A 6,000-nucleotide genomic window follows, 5' to 3' on the forward strand; every position below is an offset into this window, starting at 1 on the left:
AGAGGGGCAGGCAGCCCCTGGCCTGGGCAGGACTTGTCCAAGGGGCATCGGTTTTTTTTTTTCATATTTTTTTTTAATTGAAGGTTAATTGCTTTACATAACTTTGTGGTTTTCTGTCATACATCAAAAGGAATCAGCCACAGGTACACCCAGATCCCCTCCCTCCCACCTCCTTCCTTTGGGGAGCGGCTTACCGTAGGAAGTGGAGGAGAATGGGCAGGACGCCACCAGGGCACCTCTTGGCCCAGCAATGCTGGGTTCTGGGGGCGTAAGGAGCAGGATCCCTGCAGTCAGAGAGAATGCTGAGTCCTCCCTCAGGTTTTTTCTAGCGACATGTCCTTGAACAAGTTACTGAACCTGAGTCTCAGTTTCCTGGTGTTTAAATTAGGGATAACAAGGGGACCTACCTAACGGGGTACTTTTTGAGAGCTTAATGGAATAACGTAGGTAAAGCACACGGCGGAGTACCTGGCGTATAGTTAGTGCTCCATAAATGCCAGCTGCTGTAATTAATGCCATTACAACGTGTGAGGTGGAGGCTGAATAACAGTCAGTGCCCCACAAACCCTCTGCCTGCTCTTCATCTGGGAACTTCAAGTCCATCAAACGCTGAGCAGCAGGGAAGGTGTGGGTGGAAGAAATGTACAGAGAGAAACTGAATTCTAAACCAAGCCTGGTTGAACTCACCTTCGAAGACGGGCACCTCAGGCCCAGGCGTCTCCGGGGTCCCAGGAAGAGCAAAGAGGCAGAGAACAAGGCCCGTGGCCACACTGGCTTTGGAGCAGAGACTGCCCGATGAAGGCTTAGAGCAGTTAGGATGCCACGGTCACAAGACCAACCCTAGCAACCCTAGGGGTGCACCAGGTCCCCTGCCCAAAGGCCGATTGTTTGCGGCTGGAGGGTGTTGGAATGTTCTGGATGACCTGCCAGCCCCACTGGAAGCCCAGCTCTGAGCGCTGGAAACAGAGGCTGAAGTGGGGTGTGTCCAAGGTGCTCCTGCTCGCCACAGAAGACAGCACGCATACAGCAAGGCCCTTCCACATGCAGTCCTGGGCGTCAGGGCCTTCAGCCCACCACCTCTGCCTGGCTGACTCCGTTTCAAGCTGCGCCCCAGTATCCTGTCCTCCAAGGTCCATTTCCTAAACTGGAGATAGACATAGTCACCTCTTTATCCACTATCCCTGTATTACACCACTTGTTTCTTTTTTTTTTTTTTTTTTTTACACCACTTGTTTCATTACTGAAAGACTAACTGCTGTATGTGCTTATCGCTCAGTCATATCCGAATCTTTGTGACCCCATGGACTGTATCCACCAGGTTCCTCTGCCCATGGAGTTCTCCAGGCCAGAATACTGGCCTTCTCCAGGGCATCTTCCCCACCCAAGGATCGAAGCCAGATCTCTTACATTTTAGGTGGATTCTTTACCATGGGTTGGGAAGATCCCCTGGAAAAGGGAACAGCTACCCACTCCAGTATTCTGGCCTGGAGAATTCCATGGACTGTATAGTCCATGGGATCGCAAAGAGTTGGACATGACTGAGCAACTTTCACTTTTACCATCTGGACCACCAGGAAAGCCACGTATTATAGCACTTGTTTCATTATTGTAAGGCTAACTACTCCATTTAATAAGACTAAGAATAATACTTATCTGGCACTTACTGTGCCAGGCACTGTTCTAAACTCAGGCCATGTATTAACTCATTCAATCATTACAATTCTATGAAGTAGGTACTGTTATCATCCCATTCATACACAAGGAAACCGATGCACAGAGATGTTAAGATAACCTGCCCAATACTCAGCTAGAAGTCATGGGGCCTGGATTTAAGCCCCAGTGATGCGGCTTTAGAACTCCTAGAAGGCAGGGGCAACACCTGATGTGTTTCTATCCCTCGAACCTAGCACTGGGCTGAACGCACAGCAGGTGCTTACAAAAGATGGGGAAAGCATGTGCCTGCATATGGCTAACATGGCGAATGTCCCAGCCTCTGAGCTGCAGGACAGAGAGACCAAGGCCCTCTGGAAAGCATCAGGTAAAGGCATCCTTCTTATGCGCCCTCTCTTAGCAAGTGCACCACATACTGCAGTCTGTCCTGCCCGTTGAGCCTTCTCCTGCACGTCTCCTGCATTCTGGTTTTTGCCTTTGTCTGTTCATCGGTCACTCTCCCCTTGTCCTGTCCCGTTCAGCCTCCATCCATCGTCCCTGCCCTTCCGTATAGTTCTTGCAGGCTTGAAAGCCTTCCACCCTCATTCTCTGCCTTAGAGCTTTTCTAGAATCCAGACTTGCCCAAGGAAGCTGAGAACACCAGTGACACTGATTCATTAGACTGGCCACAGACCAAGCTCCTACACACAGACCCTGAATGAAAACAGCGACCTCTGCTTACGTGCTGTGTGTGTGTGACTGCCTGCCTGCAGCTTGTCACAGACCTGTGTGAGATCAGGAAGACCCACTGCCCTGTCTCTTCTCCCAGGGGCCCAGTTCCTCCAGGAAGCCTTTCCTGATCCCTTGAGAAAGCTTATTCATGCAACCATTCAGCAAATCTTTATATATCTTAATATTCTGAGACAAGGCATGCTTCTGCAAAGTTCGGTTAAAATGTAACCTTCAGAGAACTGCATAAGTTACCAGCTGTCACAGACACAGGTGCCAAATGAACTGCAAAGAGGCAGTGATTTCAAAACGGAGACCTTTGTGACCTGGGACAAGCGGCTTATCCTCCACAGTCCTCAATGTCCTCAGTTATAAAGTGGATGATAATCCCGAATTTATAAAGTTATTAGGAGGATCAAATCAGATAATTTTTGTAAAGTTCCTGACAGACTGATGCTTAGTAGATACTCAATAATAAATGCTTCTTTCTCCCTTCTCCATCTAAGACACCGGCCTTCTATTCAGCTCTCCCAGATAAACGATGAGATATGAACTGGTCTATCCTTGGAGGTCAGAAATGTCTTAAGGACAGGATGACCCTGGGTCTGTACGCTTTGCAGTATCTGGTTTATTGTAAGGAGATGGGCCTGTCATATTAGAGGTTACTCAGTATGATCAAGATGACAGTTTGCTAGGACTGTTCACACCCCTCCCCCAGCAACACCACAAGTGATGGGTAAAAAGTCTGATGGGCAGAGACCTGATCGGCTGGGAGGTCCAGATACAAATTCGGCCCTGAGATATAAAGGTTTAATGGCTGTATCCTCAGCTCCTAAAATAGTGCTAAGCAGAGGAGGTGCTCAATAAATTGTTGAATCAATGATTTTTTTTTTAAACAATGGGTTTTCTTTCCCATTTCAAATTTAAAAAAAAAAGAGAGAGAGGGGGTAGGAGGGGTAAATGCCCTGGTTCAGGAGTGATGCCAGGGGAATGCAGCTGCCAGGCAGGCCACCCAGGCTCCGCCCCTGCAAAGGGGCCGCAACAAAGCTACCAGCACAGGACAGGTGTTCCCACCATTAGGAGGCTCCAGAGCCAGGAACCCATGCACCGCCCAGCTTGTGGCTGAAGCTGCAGGTTACAGAAGAGAAGGGGAAAAGGTGCACACAGGCCTGGAAGTGAGGGAGGGAGAAGTCTGGGGAGAGGAGGAGGGTGGGAGAGGAGGAGGGTGAGAGAGGAGGGGGAACTCTGTGAGGGGGTGGGGAGAGGAAGAGACTCCTGAAGGAGACAGGAGGAGCACAGAGGGGGAGAGGCACCGGAAATAAGGATGAGGAGTGGGTAGGAACTGTGGAGAGTTCCAGAGGAAATCTGCTGTCTCAGCCTGGGTGAAATTCGTCTTAGCAAGACTTCTGAGTTCCCCCTGCCACCCAGCATCTCCTCTGGGTTGGGCTGTGCAGGGGGAGGCTGTAGATTTGGGGGTGCCCCTAGATGCCAGGTGTCTGCCAGACCCTGGGCAGATCCCAATCCTGAAGCCTGAGGTGGTTAGCTCCATCCTTTCCAAACAATGAGGTCTCACCCTAGGTCTAGGAGGTGGCCCCTCCCCAGCCACCAAGGGAAGGAGACTCAGTGTGAGCCAGTCCAGGGGAAGGAAAGGTATCCAGAAGGCTCAGACCCCTCGCTGGTCTCTCTTTCCATCTTCTCCCCACAAGGGCACCTGGTCAGCCAGGAAAGTGGGTCAGGCTGCTCACATGTGACTTTCGTCTAACAACAACAGGCCAGGGGCCTCAGTGCCCTGTACAGGGCCCTGCCCACCCCACACCCAGTGCTCCTGTTGGAGGGAACTTTAAAGAGCAGTGGGCAGTGGGAGAGGATCCCTGCCTTCTCATTCAGGAAGAGGACATGGGCCAGAGCCCATCCCAAGCTGTCAGGAAAGGGGAGCCTGCGGCTACCAGGGCGCATGAAAAGACCCAGATCTCCCCATGATGATGGCCAAGCTGGCAGGGAGCCACCTCTACCCCCCTGACCTGGGGTAGGGGGTATCTGTTTTCTCTACCACCCACCTTCTAGGGTCTTCAAGAAGAGGGCCCAATCGGCCCATCTCTAGCAACCGAGCGCTGCGCGCAGCCCACCCCCTCCCGACCCTGCCGGCTGCCCAATTAGAAGCTGCGTTGGCTCCAACAGATGGGAGCTGCGGCAGGCTGAAGAAGAGAGCACAAAGCCCAGCTGACATATTCCTTCCTTTTCCTCTGGTGGGGGAGGAAGGGCAGAGCCCGCAGGGGAGCACAGCAACATCCCCCGGACCCCCCTCCTCCAGGTCCCAGTCTCCGCACCTCCGGGGCTTCTCCGAGCTCAGTTTCCCCCGACCCAGCGGCTCCCCGCTGGCGGGGCAGCCGGAGCCCGCGCCGCCCTCCGCCCGCAGGACGGACTCACCACCTGTAGCTGGCCCACCCTCAGTCGGCCGGCGGCCGCGGCGGCCAGGGCCGGCCCCTCCTCCACGCCGCAGGTCCCCGCGCAGAGGCCGCGCACAGACTCCGGCCGCTCGGGAGGAGCCGGGCGCCGGGCTCCAGAGACTTCGGACCGACACGAAGGCCACCTTGGGCGCCCAAGCTCCCGGGGAGGGCAAGTCCGCAGGCTCCGGAGCTCTCCCTGGCGAGTCTGCCCCCGTCACGCCCCCCCTAAGATCGCGGCCCCCCGACGTCTCGGGGCCCCCGCTCTGCCGAGGCACAGTTTGGGGCGGCTCGGACGCCCCTTCCTCGGCCGGCAACCTTTCCGGTCTCCGGCCCTCCTTCCCCTCCCCCGCGCGGACGCCCCCCGCCCAAGCCCCCAGCTGGCCCCTCGGCCCCCGGGGCCCGCCCGCGAGCCGCACCGCACACTCACCCCGGGCGCCGTCTGCTGCCCGCGCACCGCTCGGCTCCCGCCCGGGCCGGGCTCAGGGAGGCCGCGCGCACAGGCCGGGGCGGGGTCGCGGGCGCCTCCCCGCCGCGGAGTTTTCCTGGGAGTGGTCCCGGGGCAGAGCGGGTGACGGCGCCGGCAGAAGCACCCGCTCCCCGCCCGCGCCGGGCCCGCGCGCCCGGCTGGAGGGCGGCGGCCGAGAGCGGCGCTTCCTCCGCCCGCCGCGCGTTCGCGGGTTCGCGGGTGCGGCCGGCAGGACCCCGCGGCGCCCGCGCCCCTCCGCGCGCCCTCCGCCCGGCCTCTTCTCGCCGCTGCGCCGCGCCCCGGCCTCCCCAGCCCGCGCCGGGCGCCTCCTCGCCGTCTGCCTGCCGCGCCGCCCCCTCCCTCCAGGCCCGCTGCCGTTTTAACTCCTGAGTGGCCGGCGGCCCGCTCCCGACACAGCCCGCGGGAGGCGGGGCCGGGGCCGGATGCTACGGCTGGGCCTCCGGGGCCGCGGCGCCCTTGTGCCTTCAGACGCAGGGCTGGTCCGAAAGAAGGGAAATCCGAGAGGGGAAAGGGGCCGGTCTCATATTGCCTCTTACTCCCTTGGAAAGGAAGACAGAGGGGAAATTCAGCAGCGTTTAGAGGACAGGTGCAACTCACAAGCACAGCATTTTTGCCTTGCTCGGTGCTGTTCCCCCCCGCCCTTTCCCCCCAAGTTAACAGCGGACTAAGGAATGCAAACAGTGGGAT

General features: G+C 57.0%; 1 protein-coding gene across 6 annotated transcripts in view; it reads right to left on the reverse strand.

Moving 5' to 3' along the window:
• The window catches only part of LRRN2 (leucine rich repeat neuronal 2), a 65,579-nt gene extending 59,948 nt beyond the window's left edge, over window positions 1-5,631 (reverse strand). For 3 of the 6 annotated variants that reach the window (XR_010663472.1, XR_010663471.1, XM_065938225.1), the window contains exons 1-3: window positions 5,254-5,631; window positions 688-1,144; window positions 195-284 (exon numbers count right to left, since the gene is read on the reverse strand). The gene's annotated coding sequence lies outside the window, so the exon portion shown is untranslated. The remainder of the gene's footprint in view (window positions 1-194; window positions 285-687; window positions 1,145-5,253) is intronic. The other 3 variants (XM_065938227.1, XM_065938226.1, XM_065938224.1) reach the window with 3 other exon arrangements.
• Window positions 5,632-6,000: the final 369 nt, after the last annotated feature.

Source organism: Muntiacus reevesi, chromosome 5, assembly GCF_963930625.1.
Source record: "Muntiacus reevesi chromosome 5, mMunRee1.1, whole genome shotgun sequence".
Classification (NCBI taxonomy): Eukaryota; Metazoa; Chordata; class Mammalia; order Artiodactyla; family Cervidae; genus Muntiacus; species Muntiacus reevesi.